We start from the raw sequence: 19538 nt of genomic DNA, 5'->3' as shown, positions 1-19538 counted from the left end.
TGTAGAAATTCAGGTACAAAGCAATACAAGCAAATCAAAAGGCTGACTTCTCCAATCTCCTCCCTGGCAGACGAAGGGTTAATGCTGAGGAAATTTCTGGGCTAGCTGTCCCTCTTATTCTCACAAGTCTTGTACTCTGGTCAACGTTTAGGAGCTGGGGTCTATTTATTCCCAACTCAACTTCTTCTTCTGGTTGCTCAGGTAGACTGGCAGTTTTCTCCTCCAAGCTCTATTCCCTAACTGCAAAACACTAAAGGCTGGGATGGTTCTTTCCTTCTAGCAGGAGAGGAGTGCTTACATGTTAGCTTAAAAACAATAACCAAAATTCTCCCTTATATTTACATAGATGTCCCATAATATTCTATGGCAGCAAGGTTCTAAAGTGTAAACAACTTTCCAGATAGCACTTGTCATTCTAAAATTCAATCTGTCTGCTTTTCTGGTAAACAATCTTCTGCAAAACAATCTCTACTATAGTTGTGGAAAATTACAACTAGTTTCTCTTAAGTTAGAGGTACACAGTCAGAAATGTCTCTCAATGTTCATTATCCCTTTCTACTACACTCACCGGCCACTTTATTAGGTACACCATGCTAGTAACGGGTTGGACCCCCTTTTGCCTTCAGAACTGCCTCAATTCTTCGTGGGCATAGATTCAACAAGGTGCTGGAAGCATTCCTCAGAGATTTTGGTCCATATTGACATGATGGCATCACACAGTTGCCGCAGATTTGTCGGCTGCACATCCATGATGCGAATCTCCCGTTCCACCACATCCCAAAGATGCTCTATTGGATTGAGATCTGTTGACTGTGGAGGCCATTTGTGTCCAGTGAACTCATTGTCATGTTCAAGAAACCAGTCTGAGATGATTCCAGCTTTATGACGTGGCGCATTATCCTGCTGAAAGTAGCCATCAGATGTTTGGTACATTTTGTTCATAAAGGGACGGACATGGTCAGCAACAATACTAAGGTAGTCTGTGGCGTTGCAACGATGCTCAATTGGTACCAAGGGGCCCAAAGAGTGCCAAGAAAATATTTCCCACACCATGACACCACCACCACCAGCCTGAACCGTTGATACAAGGCAGGATGGATCCATGCTTTCATGTTGTTGACGCCAAATTCTGACCCTACCATCCAAATGTCGCAGCAGAAATCGAGACTCATCAGACCAGGCAACGTTTTTCCAATCTTCTACTGTCCAATTTCGATGAGCTTGTGCAAATTGTAGCCTCAGTTTCCTGTTCTTAGCTGAAAGGAGTGGCACCCGGTGTGGTCTTCTGCTGCTGTAGCCCATCTGCCTCAAAGCTCGACGTACTGTGCGTTCAGAGATGCTCTTCCGCCTACCTTGGTTGTAACGGGTGGTGATTAGAGTCACTGTTGCCTTTCTATCAGCTCGGACAAGTCTGCCCATTCTTCTCTGACCTCTGGCATCAACAAGGCATTTCCACCCACAGAACTGCCGCTCACTGGATGTTTTTTCTTTTTCGGACCATTCTCTGTAAACCCTAGAGATGGTTGTGCGTGAAAATCCCAGTAGATCAGCAGTTTCTGAAATACTCAGACCAGCCCTTCTGGCACCAACAACCATGCCACGTTCAAAGGCCTCAAATCACCTTTCTTCCCCATACTGATGCTCGGTTTGAACTGCAGGAGATTGTCTTGACCATGTCTACATGCCTAAATGCACTGAGTTGCCGCCATGTGATTGGCTGATTAGAAATTAAGTGTTAACGAGCAGTTGGACAGGTGTACCTAATAAAGTGGCCGGTGAGTGTAGATCCAGTAATAATAAACATTATGTATATAACAAAACACTACAGATTAATGCAAGTTAACCCTATGGGGGTCATTTACTACGATTCGCAGTTTCCCAACGTGTTACCCGAATATTTCCGATTTGCACCGATTTCCCCTGAATTGCCCCGGGATTTTGGCGCACGCGATCAGATTGTGGCGCATCGGCGCTGGCATGCACGCGACGGAAATCAGGGGGCGTGGCCGAACGAAAACCTGACGGATTCGGATAAGCCGCCGCATTTTAGAAAAAAAATGTGTCGCGGAGCTTGCACTTACCTTCACTTGGAATAGGCCGGTGAACTTGAGTGCGTTCCGATGCTCTTCAGCGCAGCAGCGCCACCTGGTGGACGTCAGAGGAACTGCCTTAATGAATCCCGGCAGGACTCGAATCCACCACAGAGAAAGCGCCGCTGGATCACGAATGGACCGGGTAAGTAAATCTGCCCCTATATGTTAAATAAAGTGAGAAATTCTGAATAGGGAAAATATTCAAATGTTCACAAATGTCCAAAATTCAATGCTTCTTTGTTACAGGGCACTACACAAGTCACTGCAATGGTTGCCCATCATTTTCCATATTCAATACAAATTAATCACCCTCATCCACAAAGCTCTGCCTAGTGCTGCATCTTCCTACCTCTCCTCCTTCATCTCAGTCTATTGCACAGCCCGTGCTCTTTAGTCTTTCAGTGATGAAAGATTATTCTCTTCATTAATTTGAACCTCCCACTAAAATATCCTGGACTTTTCCTGAGCTGCACAAATTCTCTGGAATGCTCTAAACCATCTGCCTGTTTTATTGCTCTGTAAAGTGTTCTTTTATAAATGAGATTTATTGCCTGTTATTTATGAATGACCACGTAATATGACATGTTTCACTTCTACACAGAAACCCCCAATGGCTTTGCTTTAAAAAGTGATTGTGCCTCTTTAAATGAGTATTGTGCGCCACATCTAGGACGTCTGATAGTTGATGTGACCATTGAGCGAGACATTCAGCTCTTGAACATAAACCACAAGAACTAAATTTCGATATTTTTGCATGAACAAAGCACATTCTTCTAATAATGATAAAGCTTCTTTATGTGCCGTCATTAAGTTTCATTTCAGACCCTTGAAAATAACAGACTAAAGGAAATCCCGCTATGAGATGCCGTTATTTTTTATTATTTTTATGTTTTGTATACTTTTGTTTATTCTTTTGGCTTGCAGACAGATGGGGCTTCATGTTATCTCCGGTGGGGATGTAATGACTTTAAAAAATGACCATTTTATCATCGTAGAACAGATTTTACCTCCAGCCTGGAAGTCATAGATAGAGCAAATGTTTTAATCTACCTGCCACTATTTACCACTCCAAGATCTGAGACAGCGCTGATAGGTAATAGTACTTCAGGATACTTGATATAAAAGCAAGTACAGTCAGCTTCACATCTGTCCTTTCCCCTTTGGCTCTTACCTCCATTGCTTGTGTTTTCCCTGGTGTATACAGAGTGATGAATGGGGCTTTCAAAGTTTTAAGATAAGACAGTTCTATTATTTTTCATGAAATTAGGGACCCGGAATAGATAAAGAAAAGCAGATTCACATAAGTTTACAATAAAAATCCTATGGAAACCACTTCCAGGGGACTTTTTATACTTGAAATAATGGAAGCAGAACTCTAAGTGCCTCCATATAATGGAACAGGAAAGAGGACAGTGCCATTCTCTGTAAAGTGGTCAGGTCAGGTAACTGCAGATCTTTTGAATGGGAGCTAAGCTGCAGTGACTCAGTGGCAGATGCTTAAAGCCAGACTTCCACCAATTTAATATTGAGGATTTTTAAGTAAAATAGGTCATGATTATTTTAAGCCCAGAAAGCTCCTTTATTTTAGATCTTATAACAGTGCCCTTTGCTAATCATATGAAACCCCCTTTTATTTATAAGTGCACTGACTGAACCCCTTTCCGCATTCATTAGCCTAGGACAGTGGTGGCGAACCTATGGCACGGGTGCCAGAGGTGGCACTCAGAGCCATTTCTGTGGGCACTCAGGTTGTCACCCTAGGACAAAGTTCAGCAGAATGGAACAAATCCTCCAAATCTTCCTGAAGCCCCAGGCAACTTAAGGGAAGCGCTATTTAAAAGAGACATTTCATTGGCTGTTTGGAACTGCAGGAAAAGTGAGAAGGCGTGGACAGGGCTGCATTATCTTTGGAGAGCCTACTGCTGGACCTTCAATTCTTCCTCTGCACAGAGAACCTGGAGAGAAGCTATAATGAGAGTCTGAATTTGCCCTCCTTCCAACTGTATTGGTGGCCTCAGGGGACCTATATGATTGAAAGATGTGGAAGAGCAGGTAGCAATAAGTTACTGCTTAAAATGCCATGTTGACACTTCACAGTAAATAAGTGGATTTTGGTTGTAGCTTTGGCACTCAGTCTCTAAAAGGTTCGCCATCACTGGCCTAGGACTTTGTTACAAAACCTGTTGCAGGTCAATGACTATAACATTTAATTTACATTACATAGGGGAGGAGACGCCTATTTGATCCTTAAAGGGCATATACAATTTTGTAGAATTCATCATCTGTTCTTAGGATAGGTGATCAATTTGACATTGATTGTCAGCCCCGCCAATTGACTACATGGTAATGCATTCATCTTGTGGCCTATTTGCATCTCAAGTTCATTCAAGTGAATGGGGCTATGTTGTAATACCAAGCACAATTGTCATAGCCCGCTGGACGGGTCCCTTTAAAACCTTCACGCTAGAGGTGGTCTTCATTACAGGCCTCCCCTCTACCATCTACCTAGGGATCCATACGTCACACATACACTGGAAGTGACCCAGAGGGAAACCTTCCAACATATTGTTGCCTCCCCTTCTACTTGCATCCCCTCGCTGACCCTGCATGTTAGACCGAGCGACCGGTACAAGTCTAGCGGTAGGCCATGCTAAGGTCAGCCACTCTGTTACATGGGATCCAGCTGTCCTCAAGCCATTAGGTCCGGCCCTGGTGGGTGGATATTGCACAACAACCATACTATATGGCAGGATTAGAAGAAACTAAAGATTCTCTTCATTTGCCAAGTCTTGTACTACCCATTCAACCCCTTCATGACCAGTCAACAGAAATTACATTGACCGGTTGTCAAGAGATGTTTGGAGAGGGCTCACAGGAATACAGTAACGAGAAGAAACGCCTAAATATCCAAACTGGCACATTTTTTTTGTCATTTTGCCTCCCATAAAAATTTTAATTAAAAGTGATCAGTGGTCATCTCAACCCATAAAAAAAAAATTATACTTTGCCCCACTCCATAAACCAAACTATGAAAAAGTCCCAGGTGTCAGAATATGGTGATCCAATACATAACCAAACTATATACATTTGGTGTTTCTGAGATTATACTGACCCAAAGAATAAAAGGGATGCCACATTTGGGCCGCATAGTGAAAAGCCATAAAAATGACGCAACTGCATTTTTTTGGTGAACCCATTTGGATTTTTTTCCTTCTTCCCAAGTAGATGACACAGATTATTAAGTGGGGCTTTATAACTGGAAAGCTTTGTAGATGGAAAAATCCAAAAGATATGACTTGTGGTAGCAGAGTAAAACACGGAGATGCCAAAGCCCTGAAAACCCTGCCATCTCAATGAGTTAAGTTTCCATGGCCCATGTAGATCTGCACCCTCTAGACCCCACCAAGTCATCAAGGTATTTTGGCGGCCCGACAGCCTCGTTTACAATGGGAAATTTTCTAGTCTTACCATAAACTCCGAAAACTCTGCTTATTTATCTCTTCTTGCTAAATTGTTCACTGTGCATTTCCTGACCTCCGATTATGCAATCTGCATTTTTTGTAATTTAATCATCTATGCAAGCAATTTTTAAGCGTGTTTTCTTTGCAATAGATCATGAGGTAATGAAGCATAGAACAAGAGAGATGTATTAAGGATAAACAATTCAGAGAGAGCTGTAAATTCACTGGGCTCTGCAAATATCGTGAGGCCGGGACGACGTTTTGGAAAGTAATTCCTGGTAATAACACCCGGAGCGGAGACCATTGTTTATTCCTATGAAGTGACGAGTAGCATCAACATTAATAATCAGTTTTCCATTTATTTAAATGAAAACATCAGGGCACAGAGTGGCGAGCCTGTGGCCATCCGCGGTAATTGCCTCATTTATTTGCATTAGTTATGCATTTGTCAATACAAAAACTTCCGACGCTTTAGTTATGATGAATTAAAAATAATGCAGCTCCGGATTTTATATTACTTTTTCTGTGCGGGATCAAAATTCGGCAGCAATTTTTCCTTGTAATTTTCTTGATGAGCGTCTCGCTGTGCGGTGATTAAATTAGGAAGATAGAATTGGAGCGTTGTTATTGGGGTAACAAGCTTATCATGTCCAAACACAGTTTTGCCCTTTTCATTTTATCATCAATCTAAGCTGTTTACAGTTTCATGTCTGGATCAATCTAGTCAGACTAAGGATCCATTTACATGGACAGATAATTTGCCCATAACGTCCAGATATATGGAAAAGTCCCAGGACAACCTTTTACATCAGAAATGAAAGGAAAAATCACATATTTGATTAGACTTTTAGGCCTTTTAGGCACCATCTTGAAAGCCGCCATGTTGGATCAAGATCAAGTTTATCCAATTAAAAGGTGGTCATGTAGCAGATCAAAGAATACCATTATTGTCTCAGAAATAGAACCATTTTCAGATTTACATTACAGTATCTCTTGTAGTTCAAAAGTTATCAACACAGAGGCCCACGTTTATCAAAATCAGGTGCAGTGTGCCTGTGGAGTGTGCAAAGGGCACAAGATTCAGGATTTCTGGCACCCGTTCTTCATGAATCTGGCGCCCTCTGCACTGCTCCGACAGAGTGCACCAACTGTTTTTGGAGCACCTTTAACATTGGGTGCATACACGCTCTGCTGGAACACCCCTTGCAGTGAAGAATTTTGTGTTGCATCGGGTATAGTGCAGCTGCGACACAAATGTATCCCGGACACTTCTTAAATACATGTGCAAGCAGTTTGCACTGAAAAGAATGGGCAAAGTCAGACAGAAAACTGCCGCAGGGGCTGTAATAAATCTGGGCTAGAATATTCTGCAACTTTTCCTGTGATGCACAGCTATTTGAGGTGTTGTGCATGGTGCTGAACACAGAGCTGAAGGTGTTATAAATCTGCATGAGAATCTAAGGAGTATCTTTGTGTTGATAACTTTTGGACCATACAATATAATACTGCCATTGATTTCTGAGATAATTCTGATCTTCTTTGATATGTTACATGACTAGCTTGCCATTGACCCAATATGGTGGCTTTCATATTTCCCATATTGTCTGCATTATTGTTAGAATCATACCTGCCTGAATATCCTGTATAAAACATTCTAGACATGTTTGTATGGGACCGAGATCCAGGGCTGCATCTGCCATTAGACGAGATGAAAATATCGCCTCAGGCGGCAGATTCCCGAGCCCTGTGGGAGGCGGCAAAATTTGGGGCCATAATGGGGCTGTAAAATTTCAATTTTCGTCTCAGGCAGCAAATACCCTAGAGTCGGTCCTGTCAAGATCTACAACAATTGTACAATTATATGTAGAAATATGCGTTACATAAATCATTGGCTTATAAATGAGGTGTACAGGGATCCCAATATTAGGTACACGTACCCCAAAATATATTCTTAAAGGAGCATTCCAGTCACAGCTGATCCGTTGAATTATACCTTGTGCAGGGCCTGAAGAGAGGAGCAGGACTCCTGGAATACAAAGAAAATGAGGCCTGCTCCTCCTTAAGGCCCTGCACTATGTATTATTCAATGAATTCGCTTTGACTGGAGTGTTCCTTTAAACCCTAACGCTAATCCTAATGAATAAATTTGTTAAAAAAAGTCTGTGATTTAGAGGACTAGGGTGGGTTATATACCTGTACCCAAAACAATTGGAGCAACATCGATTTACGCCTATTCAATTTGGACACAAACTGAATCTTTTGGGTTGAATCTTATGCTGAAGCTTTAACTCACCGGTATTAGTAGGGTCTACACCGAGTCCATCTCTATCTTGTATAGTTCTGTGCTATAATCCATAGTTTGAAAAGATTAATGTTAAAGGTTATATCAAAGCAGTTAGGGCGCCAGGTTACAATATCACAGTGACCTGTGCTGATGGTAACCTCACACATAGGTCTGTGTGTAGTGCTTACTATATATGGATAACCAATTTTAATTGCTACAGTTTGACAATAGAGCAGCATATCCCATGTGGCAGACAAGAATGCTGTTGATATAAGATTAGATTCAGACATGTATTGGCAGGTCAGTCGCGGATCCATCAATTCACAAATACTGAAGGTCATTTACCAAAGTTAGAACCAAGATCTTATCTCCATTTCCACTGCAGCACTTTTTTCTTTTCATTTTCTGTGCATTAATCCGGGGAATATTTTCAGGTACTACTAGAGATAAAGTATAGAATGAAGACACGTATTATATAGAAGTAGAAAGAATTGGACGGCACTCACCCAAATCCTGTGGCATAAAAAGTTCTTCTTTATTGAAAAGATCGGGACATCACAAACAGGTTACAGCGGGGAGGGAGTGATGCATGGTGCTCAGAGAGAGGCTACGGCCGTTCCGCGAAACGGCCGTAGCCTCTCTCTGAGCACCATGCATCACTCCCTCCCCGCTGTAACCTGTTTGTGATGTCCCGATCTTTTCAATAAAGAAGAACTTTTTATGCCACAGGATTTGGGTGAGTGCCGTCCAATTCTTTCTACTTCTATACAATAGTTTGATCTATTACTTTTTTCTGGAATATTGGCACCACAGTCATCCTGAATATCGAGCACTAACCCGGTGGTTCCGTGCCTAGGTCGCCAGTGGACTGTATATACTAAGTGGTGGATGGAGGTGCCGCAACCGGCTGTTTTTCTTGCCGAAGACACGTATTAGTTCACAGCTCCAACAGTTTCAGTCATTCCAGGTTGCCTGTGTCATGGAAAGTGATACACGTGTAGCTGGCCCTCCACATTATGTGAAAGAAGACATTATTTCATAAGACCAGCCCACCCTATTCTATTGCTCCACTGTCCAGTTCTGATGCTTCGGTTCCCATAGAAAGGGTTTTTAGATGTGTATAGGGGTCAACATGGCCCACTGATAATCTACAACTATGTAAACATTCCTATTACAGACAGCATGATCTCTTTTTGTGCTACTGAGTGCATATGCTACCCATATGTATCCATAACTCCCATAGATGTTAGTTGGAGGTAGGCACCAGCATAGCACTTACAGTGTTTCTATAACTTTGGGAGCTACAGAAACAGTATAGCTCACTGGGATATACCGTTTCCGTAACTCCTGTTCATCACTATGGGAATTATAGTTGTAGGACAGACATTTGGTGGTATACAGCCTGATCTGGGGATCACTCAGAGGCATGTTGGTAAAGCAGTCCTTTAATTAAAACGTGGCAATGGCCACAACTAGAGATGAGCGAGCACTAAAATGCTCGGGTACTCGTTATTCGAGACGAACTTTTCCCGATGCTCGAGTGCTCGTCTCGAATAACGAGCCCCATTGAAGTCAATGGGAGACTCGAGCATTTTTCAAGGGGACCAAGGCTCTGCACAGGGAAGCTTGGCCAAACACCTGGGAACCTCAGAAAAGGATGGAAACACCACGGAAATGGACAGGAAACAGCAGGGGCAGCATGCATGGATGCCTCTGAGGCTGCTTAATCGCACCATTATGCCAAAATTATGGGCAACAGCATGGCCATGACAGAGTGACCGAATGAGGCTAGATAGCATCTAAAACATCCAATAATTGACCCTGACACTATAGGGGACGGCATGCAGAGGCAGCGGCAGCAGTGGCAGGCTAGAGAGTCTCATGGCGACATACCCTAAATGGACTCAGGTTTCACCAAAGGAGGTGAAATGGTTTCCTATGTGAACAAAAGGTTGAAGGTATATTTAGTCGATAACACAGCATGGTGGCGACATAGTGACCAAGTTCCATAACGTATCTGGTGAAACACCCGAAAAATGAGCCTGACACAGCTCTTTTGATAAGGGGACGACATTTGGAGGCAGCCATGGAGACAACTTCCATGATTAAGAGCGACAGTATGGGGCATTCATATTGCGCTGCTATGATTGCAACTTCAGGTCTCCAGCATGGCGGCGACAGATGGGCCGAGTTCCACTATGTATCTGGTGAAACACCTGAAAATTCTGCCTGACACAGCTCGTTTGATAAGGGGATGATGTGCTGCATATCCTCTCGTGCTCCAGCGTCTGGGGTATAGAGAGTTGAAATGAGACATTGGTGGACGCTGTGGAGGATCGTGGAGGAAAAATGGACAGGAAACAGCAGGGGCAGCATGCATGGATGCCTCTGAGGGTGCCTAATCTTGGGATGGAGCTGGCGGTCCACCGCCAGGCGAGCTTTCGCCTGTCCAAGCCCCTGTCTCTCGGCTCCTCCCCACCCAAAATGGGCCTGGGGGCCAGAAGCGTTTACTTTGAAAAAATTATAATTTTTCAAAGCAGGCCGGGTCGTTTGAATATTTCACCTAGGAATAATGGAATAGCATAGTGGTTCTATTTTTAATTGTTTTTACGGAAATGGTTCCATGATTAAGAGCGACAGTATGGGGCATCCATATTGCGCTGCTATGATTGCAACTTCAGGTCTCCAGCATGGCGGCGACAGATGGGCCGCGTTCCACTACGTATCTGGTGAAACACCTGAAAATTCTGCCTGACACAGCTCGTTTGATAAGGGGACGATGTATGGAGGCAGTGAACTAGTAGTAGATTAAAGGTGCTGCAGTTAAAACTATGTTAGTTGGATCTTGAGATGGAGCTGGCGCTCCGCTGCCAGGCGAGCTTTCGCCAATCCAAGCCCCTGTCTCTAGGCTACTCCCCAAACAGCACTTCTAAGAACCTTTTGTATAAGATCAAGTGTAGTAGCGTTCTTATAAGTTTAGGATATGGCGGGTGAGGGGAATGTAAACAGATGCGCAAGTAGCGCTGAAATAATATTGGTAAATGATAAAAGTTTGCCAGTATATTTTGTGGATTACACAGCAGGGTGGCGACAAAGTTAACAAGTTTGATGTGGAATGCCCTGTAATAGTTCTTGGGCGGTGTGCCTTTTATCGCCTAGGCTCAGCAGTTTGAGCACCGCCTGCTGTCGCTTAGCGACGGCACTGCTGCTGTGCCTAGAGCTAGCGACTGATGGCGCCATGCCCACGGATGGTAGTTCGGAGGAGGAGGTGGAGGAGGGGTGGGAGGAGGAGGAGGCATAGTAGGCCTGAAAGACCTGGACCGAGGTAGGCCCCGCAATCCTCGGCGTCGGCAGTATATGACCAGCCCCAGGGTCAGACTCGGTCCCAGCCTCCACCAAGTTAACCCAATGTGCCGTCAGCGATATATAGTGGCCCTGCCCGGCAGCACTCGTCCACGTGTCCGTGGTCAGGTGGACCTTGTCAGAAACGGCGTTGGTCAGGGCACGGATGATGTTGTCTGACACGTGCTGGTGCAGGGCTGGGACGGCACATCGGGAAAAGTAGTAGCGGCTGGGGACCGAATACCGAGGGGCGGCCGCCGCCATGAGGTTGCGAAAGGCCTCGGTCTCTACTAGCCTATAGGGCAGCATCTCCAGGCTAAGCAATCTGGAGATGTGGACATTAAGGGCTTGGGCGTGTGGGTGGGTTGCACTATATTTCCGTTTCCGCTCCAGTGTCTGGGGTATGGAGAGCTGAACGCTGGTGGATGCTGTGGAGGATCGTGGAGGCGACGATGGGGTTTTTGTGCCAGGGTCCTGGGCAGGGGGCTGACTATCAGCTGACACAGGGGAAGGAGCAGTGGTGTGCACGGCCGGAGGTGAACGGGCTTGGTGCCACTGAGTGGGGTGTTTAGCATTCATATGCCTGCGCATACTGGTGGTAGTTAAGCTAGTAGTGGTGGAACCCCTGCTGATCCTGGTTTGGCAAAGGTTGCACACCACAGTCCGTCGGTCATCCGGTGTTTCCTTAAAGAACCTCCAGACTTCTGAAAATCTAGCCCTCGCCGCGGGAGCCCTCGCCACGGGAGCTTCACTACGTGACACATTTGGCGCTGATGCACCTGCTCTGGCCCTGCCTCTCCGTCTGGCCCCACCACTGCCTCTTCCAACCTGTTCTGGTCGAGGACTCTCCTCCGTCTCAGAAGCACTGTGTTCACCCGGCCTCTCAACCCAGCTTGGGTCTGTCACCTCATCATCCTCCGATCCCTCAGTCTGCTCCCCCCTCGGACTTCCTGCCCTGACAACAACTTCACCACTGTCTGACAACCGTGTCTCCTCATCGTCGGACACCTCTTTACACACTTCTTCCACTACGTCAAGAAGGTCATCATCACCCACAGACTGCGACTGGTGGAAAACCTGGGCATCGGAAAATTGCTCAGCAGCAACCGGGCAAGTGGTTTGTGACTGTGGGAAGGGTCCAGAAAACAGTTCCTCAGAGTATGCCGGTTCAAATGCCAAATTTTCCTGGGAGGGGGCAGACTGGGGGGGAGGAGGCTGAGGTGCAGGAGCTGGAGGAGTGCCGATTTCGGTGACATGGGTGGACTGCGTGGAAGACTGACTGGTGGACAAATTGCTCGAAGCATTGTCGGCAATCCACGACATCACCTGTTCGCACTGTTCTGGCCTCAACAGTGCTCTACCACGAGTCCCAGTAACTTCAGACATGAACCTAGGGAGTGTAGCTGCGGCGTTCCCCTGCTCCCTCATCAGCAGGTGGTGTCTCACCCCGCCCAGGACCACGGCCTCTGACCCCTGCAGTAGTTGGACGCCCACGTCCCCGCCCTCGTCCTCTACCCCTAGCCCTCGGGTTAAACATTTTGAAAATGAAAGTTATAACTTTAATTTTTTTTTAACTTTTTTTTGTGTTTTTTTGTGTTTTTTAGTTTTTAAAACCAAACGATGCTATCCTATTGCTATGGCTATTTTCTAGCCAAGTATGAAAGCACACTGCTATGCCAGATGAGATGACGCTGAGTTACGAAAAAATAAACGTAAAATAAAAAGTAAATGGCAGACTGTGCCTAATTGAAATCAAACCCCTAATAAATTTTCCCACTTCGGTCTTTGCGATGGATATGTGTGTCACTAAGCGCTAAACACAACGGTCGCAAGTCTCACTACAAATTCCTCACAATATGGTAGTAGATGCACTGCAGCAAGGACAGCCACCAGCAGATCAACCAGAAATAAAATATATATAACGCTATTGTAGGCCTAAGTAAGCCGTTTGGATTCTTCTATGGCTATTTTCTAGCCAAGTATGAAAGCACACTGCTATGCCAGATGAGATGACGCTGAGTTATGAAAAAATAAACGTAAAATAAAAAGTAAATGGCAGACTGTGCCTAATTGAAATCAAACCCCTAATAAATTTTCCCACTTTGGTGTTTGAGGTGGATATGTGTGTCACTAAGAGCTAAACACAACGGTAGCAAGTCCCCCTGCAAATTCCTCACAATATGGTACTAGCTGCACTACTAGTGCCAGCAAGCCCAGCCACAAGCAAACAACAAAAAAAAAAGTATAACGTTATTGTAGCCCTAAGAAGGGCTGTTGGGTTCTTGTAGAATCACTCCTGCCTAACACTATTCTAATTGAACAGCCTAACGCTTTCCCTGACCAGCAGCAGCTCTCTCCCTAGCGGCATCCAGACACAGAATGATCCGAGCAGCGCAGGCAGGGGCTAGTCTATTCCAGGGTCACCTGATCTGGCCAGCCAACCACTGCTATCGACGTGTAAGGGTACCACGTCATGCTGGGTGGAGTGCAGAGTCTCCTGGCTTGTGATTGGCTCTGTTTCTGGCCGCCAAAAAGCAAAACAGCGGGAGCTGCCATTTTCTCGAGCGGGCGAAGTATTCGTCCGAGCAACGAGCAGTTTCGAGTACGCTAATGCTCGAACGAGCATCAAGCTCGGACGAGTATGTTCGCTCATCTCTAGCCACAACAGCAGCAAACTTCAGCTGGGTATAGCTGGCTGGTTGGATCTCTGGTCCTCAGGAAGATATCCTCAAAGCCTGAATAAACAGCTTCATGCTGGGGTAGGAGATCTGGCCGCTTCAGCAGCAGATTTGGAGCAAAGTCCTGATGGTGGACCTCTGCTTTGGGTCTTTTCTACTGGCAGGCCGAGGAGTAAGGGCAGCATGCCACAGACACCCCTGGAAAAAGATCTCAAACTTTCCACCCACTAGGGGTTTTATCAACTCCCCTTGTGAGGTGGCAGTTCCCTTATCCAACCAGCTTGCTTGTGACATTACAATGATACAGAACATCTACAGAACATTTACTTCACAGGCAGAGACTTACAGCTGCATTCCCATGATTCCACAATGAAGGCCTCAGTGGGTTGATCACTCTTACAGAGAATCCTTTTGCATGGAGTTTTCAGTTTCACAACACCTGATAGACCCTTGCATTGGCAGGGGTGTTGCAATAGAATGAGTTAAACAATGTTATCTGCAGATGAGAATTGTAGTTGAAGCAATGAATACAGTAATGTTACACATGTATCATTCATTCCTCTAGTGTTTGCTGACTTGTCTGGGCTTTTGGGGGCTCAATAGTGGCCACTATGGCTGCTACAATTGTAGTTACACACTTTCTTGCCACAAAATTGACATAAAATCTATGTACAAGTGCAGTGCTTCTCTGGCCAGCACATTCCATGTTAATAAAAAAAACCCTATGATCTCCAGTTAATCCCAGTATCTCCATTCTAAGGCCTAATTTATTGTGAGCACATTTTACAAATTCTATTAAGGAGACAGTAACCGCGCTCCTCCAAGAGACTTTGAAAAGATGGATCTCAGCAATGTGAGTGTTATAAAGAAGAGAGGAGCCTGTGTGGATAGATTTACAATGAGCGGAAATAAATGAGCACAAGCCGCTGGGATTTAACCGTGACAACACTTTTGTACCTCACGCTGCATTTATGACTTCAGCCATATGGCTTATTATCGGCTTGTAAAAAATTCTGTCTCCACAAAATATACGTTCTGCTCTTTGTAAATAAATGGCGGCCAATTGGAATTCGGCTTGATTTACTACTTGTATAACAGCTATTTTCATGGAAACAGAGCAGAGCATTCTGTACAATGTTATCATCGCAGAGCACGCAGCATCTAAATTTGTGCAGTCAGCCTCTGGCTGAGCCTTTGCTTGGCCTTGTTACATGCGATAGAATATTGCCTGGCAGACAAGAGTCATACAAGGTCGTAACTAAAGACTGCACAGAGGAGGTAGATGTACCCGGCCCCAGGAGCCTTATAGACTGGGCCCCCGGATGTAAATGACTGAAATGTAGCAGGACATTGGTAAAAATCCTGCATTGGCAAAATATGTTTGCCTGATCTGATGCTGAATTTTTGGAAATATTTTATTAAATCTTTTCACTGAAGATATGACACTTTGATGCAATATTAAGTAGTCAATGTACAGCTTGTATAACAGTATGAATTACTCAACACTCAGCCATTAATGTCTAAACCACTGGAAGCCAGAGTAAGCACACCCCTAAGGGAAAGTGCCCATATTGTGCCCGAAGTGTCAAAATATTTGGCCAATATTATTTTCCAACACTGCCTTTACTTACTTGGACCTGGAGTTTACTAGAGCTTCCAGTTCCAGCTATTGGAATCCTCTTCCACTCCTCCAAAACGACATCACGGAGCAAATAGAGACATTGCACCCCTCCACCTTCAGTTTGAGGATGATCAATAGGGTTTAATTTTGAAGACCTGCTTAGCCAGCCCAGCACCATAACCCTCAGCTGTCAATGGATTCACCTGGTATTGCAGCTCAGTTCTGCACAAGTGAAGTTTGGTATAGGAAAGTAAATGTACGGAGTGTACCAGCTTAAAATGCAATACTATGAAATGACAGAACACTAAAAAAAATGAGAAAAGTTTGCCTGGAAAGCTTATAATGTGTCCTACATAATGCTGGTTTTACCTGTATAGTAGTCTGGGAGCTGGTAGACTACTTTTAATGTCGGATGAATGCACTAGAACTGCACTCTCTCCATAGTGCTGCAAGCATGCTCTATCTTCTCCATGTGTGCCACTGACTACTGTCGGGTCCCAAAGCCAGGGCTGTATATCCAGCCCAACAACGATGTATGCAAGGAGCATCTTGCACATGAACATGCTCTGACCTTTGGGACCTGTGTGATGGTCAGATCCCATATCTTTATTCTATGATACTGTACTTGAATGGTATTGTACACCCATGTGATTGTTTGTACAAAAAAGACTATATTCTATTATTTTATTGCTTAAGACTGATGTTGGATTGCACTGTTGGGTTTCAAGATGCCCAATCATTTTGCTCACTGGCATATAAACTGCCAACAGTGAAGTGATACTTTCTCCACAGTCCCATCCGGGACACATGACTGAACAATTTATATGTATGGAGTAGTTGTCAGGCAAACAAGCGCACACCCTGTGAACCCATTTTCAATCATTCTTTTAAGGTGCTACATTTATGGTGTCATTAGAAGTTATAGGAATCAGGCAGCTATTGTGTGTACGGCAGATTGATGAATGTACACACACAGCACGGACATGATTTAAGCTCATCCCCATAAAGACACAATGAATGGTCCCTGCCGCGAGGCTGTAAACCACCTGTGAGCGGTGATAAGCAGTTTAGGGGAGCATCATTTCAAGGATCAGATTCCATGAATTTGGCTCTGTTAGTCTACCCTGCAATGATATGCCGTGTACCAGACATGCAGGATGACTACAGGAAGGCGCACTAGAATATAGGCATTCGGTCCAGGTGAGGCTTATCCATCGCTTGTCTGAATGATGACTGATCTTTTGGATTTTCAATGACAAAAATGAATTGAATGTAACCATCTTTGTAGCAGAACATCCATATTGTATTGACTGACTAGATATCTGACTGATTTGTGCACTGTGATGTAACTATGAAGAGTTAGAACTTCAATCATAATGTATATATATATATATTTGTATTCTGCAGCATCATTTTAAGTTTTAGCAACAAAAAGACAAGTGCACGGATGAATTTTCTTTGCAATCCAGGATCCAGTTCTTTGTCCCATGTGTCACACTCTTCTCCCTGCTGGACAAGATAAGAATCTTAGTGATGCGTATGAATATGTTCTGCAAAGCTTTTACATAATGGGAGCAGAGGTGGCAATACACATTAGAGGAAGTAGGATTCTGGTTCCCAGTCTACCTAATGTCATTTATATTTGTTGTTAAGTGGTTACTCTGGTCAAGCAAGTTTGCATAATCTGAACAAAGGGCATTTGATCTTTTACTAGAAATGTCCATCAAGGAAAGATTGTTTATATACAAGTGATTATAGACTGAAAAATGAAAAGGAACCGGTTATTTTGAACATGTCAGTTAATCTGCAGGCAGCATGGTATAAGGCAAGAGAAGATGAGCAGATTGTATGTAGTGTCCTATCTGCAGGCAGCATGGTATAAGGCAGGAGAAGCTGAGCAGATTGTATGTAGTGTCTATCTGCAGGCAGCATGGTAAAAGGCAGGAGAAGATGAGCAGATTGTATGTAGTGTCCTATCTGCAGGCAGCATGGTATAAGCCAGGAGAAGCTGAGCAGATTGTATGTAGTGTCCTATCTGCAGGCAGCATGTTATAGAGCAGGAGGAGTTGAGCACATAGGGGGTCATTTACTAAGGTCCCAATTCACGTTTTCCCAACATGTTACCCTAATCTTTCAGTTTTGCGTCGATTTTCCCTGTATTGCCCCGGGATTTTGGCGCACACGATCGGATTGTGGCGCATCGGCGCTGGCATGCATGCGACGGAAATCGGGGGGGCGTGGCCGAACAAAAACCCGACGGATTCGGGAAAACCGCAGCATTTTTAAAAAAAAACACCTGGTGGACGTCGGAGGAACTACCTTAGTGAATCGCCGGAAGACCCGAATGCACCGCAGAGAACGCGACGCTGGATCGCGAATGGCCCAGGTAAGTAAATCTGCCCCATAGTGTCCTAATGGTTATTAAGCAGGTGGAGTTGAGCAGACTGTACATAGTGTCCATATCAACAGATATCATGTTATAGAGCAGGAGGAGCTAAACAGATTGCATATAGAGTCCTATGTGCTGGCAGCATGTTAAATAGTTGCTGAGCAAATTGTACATAGTATCTGGAGGCAGCATGTTATAGAGCAGAAGAAGCTGAGCAGATTAAACATAGTAAGGCATGAGGAGAAAGTTGCATGGGGGCTCAGACTAACCTTTAACTTGGGGCACTTAAATCTTAATGTGAATTGTCCCACACAAAGGGAATCTGTCACCACAAAAAGTCAGCAGCCACCTTACAAAAGACTTGATAGGAGACCAGGATGAGCAATAAGGACACAGAATCTAAATTTAAGCTGCTGTGTATTACCCTATACAGTATATTATTGATGGAAGATTACTTTTCCTCACTACAAATAATGGCAAATAATCAAAAGTTTAATAGTTTTTCTTTGCATTCACCAAACTGGAAATATAACAAACTGATTGCTTTCACTTAACAAATGTCTGAGCTGCCGTATGAGTACAAGTGCTGGGATTTCAATCTGTAAAATGTAATGATCTATACAAAACTTGTGGCTGTAACATAAAAAGAAATATAGCCAAAAAGGCGAGAGGTCCGTTCTATTCAATTGGTGTCAATGGGGATGATATAATTTATGTGTGTTACATTGTTTTGGTGCAGTTTTGCAATAAATGGACATTGTCCCTTTAACATAGACCCTGATTGCTACTAATTTACTAAACTACATTTACAATAGGAATTAATTCATGGAATGTGACTTTCCATTTAGGCGCAACATTTGTTGCATAATGGCTCCAGTCCTCCCCCACCAAGACATATATGCTGTCACTTTTTACATATATTGCAACTCTTTATGCGACCGTTGCAGACAACGCAAACAGAACTGTAGTACTGTCCTAAAGAGCCGGCCGAATTATATATTTCCCCATTATGTTTTAGTTTGTGGGAGCTGTCCAGTGCTGAAGGAGTATACAAGGCACACTCACTCCATAGAAATCAATGGCAAATAACTAAACAACAAATACAACTAAATAACAAATCAAATTTGGGGCAAATAACTATCTAGTTAGTCGTCGGTATTTCGAAGTTAAATAAATTAGTTCCATAATTACACAGTTTGTTTATCATTATATGGAGAACTGCTGTGAAACTGCTGCCATTAACTTATTTTATATACTGGTAGGGTACAGGGAGCACACTGCGAGCCGACACCTCTATGGAGATGGGATGGGTGAGGAGCACTCACCCCTCCCCTCTCCACCCTCCTGGAAACTTTCCTCTGTTTTATCCTGTGAGAAGCGCATGGTTGTGTGCATTAGGCCTGGAACTAATGTTGTAGCAGGCGTGTGGCTCTAATAGCAGAGACCGGCAGTAACGGGTGGCAGCTGTATGAAAGTCAGAAGAGAGGTAAAAGGTAAGTACTTCCTGCTATAATGTTTAAAGCCCCCTCAGTATATATATATAAATATATATATTATATTTATAGACAACCCCTTTAATATTCATCAACTAAACACAAACAACACAACATAGTACAGTACATCCTCTGGAATCAGGAGCTTTCATTCAAAGTTCTCTTCGATTTGTCTAT

The 19538-nt window shown here is 44.0% G+C and overlaps 1 protein-coding gene across 1 annotated transcript in view; it reads left to right on the top strand.

The window, feature by feature from the left end:
• Nucleotides 1–19538, top strand: part of MYO3B (myosin IIIB) — a 250467-nt gene that overhangs the window by 87026 nt on the left and 143903 nt on the right. The gene's annotated exons all lie outside the window — the stretch shown is intronic.

The sequence above is a fragment of the Engystomops pustulosus genome, chromosome 8 (assembly GCF_040894005.1).
Source record: "Engystomops pustulosus chromosome 8, aEngPut4.maternal, whole genome shotgun sequence".
In the NCBI taxonomy this organism is placed as follows: Eukaryota; Metazoa; Chordata; class Amphibia; order Anura; family Leptodactylidae; genus Engystomops; species Engystomops pustulosus.
This window is presented reverse-complemented; position numbering and strand designations above follow the sequence as displayed.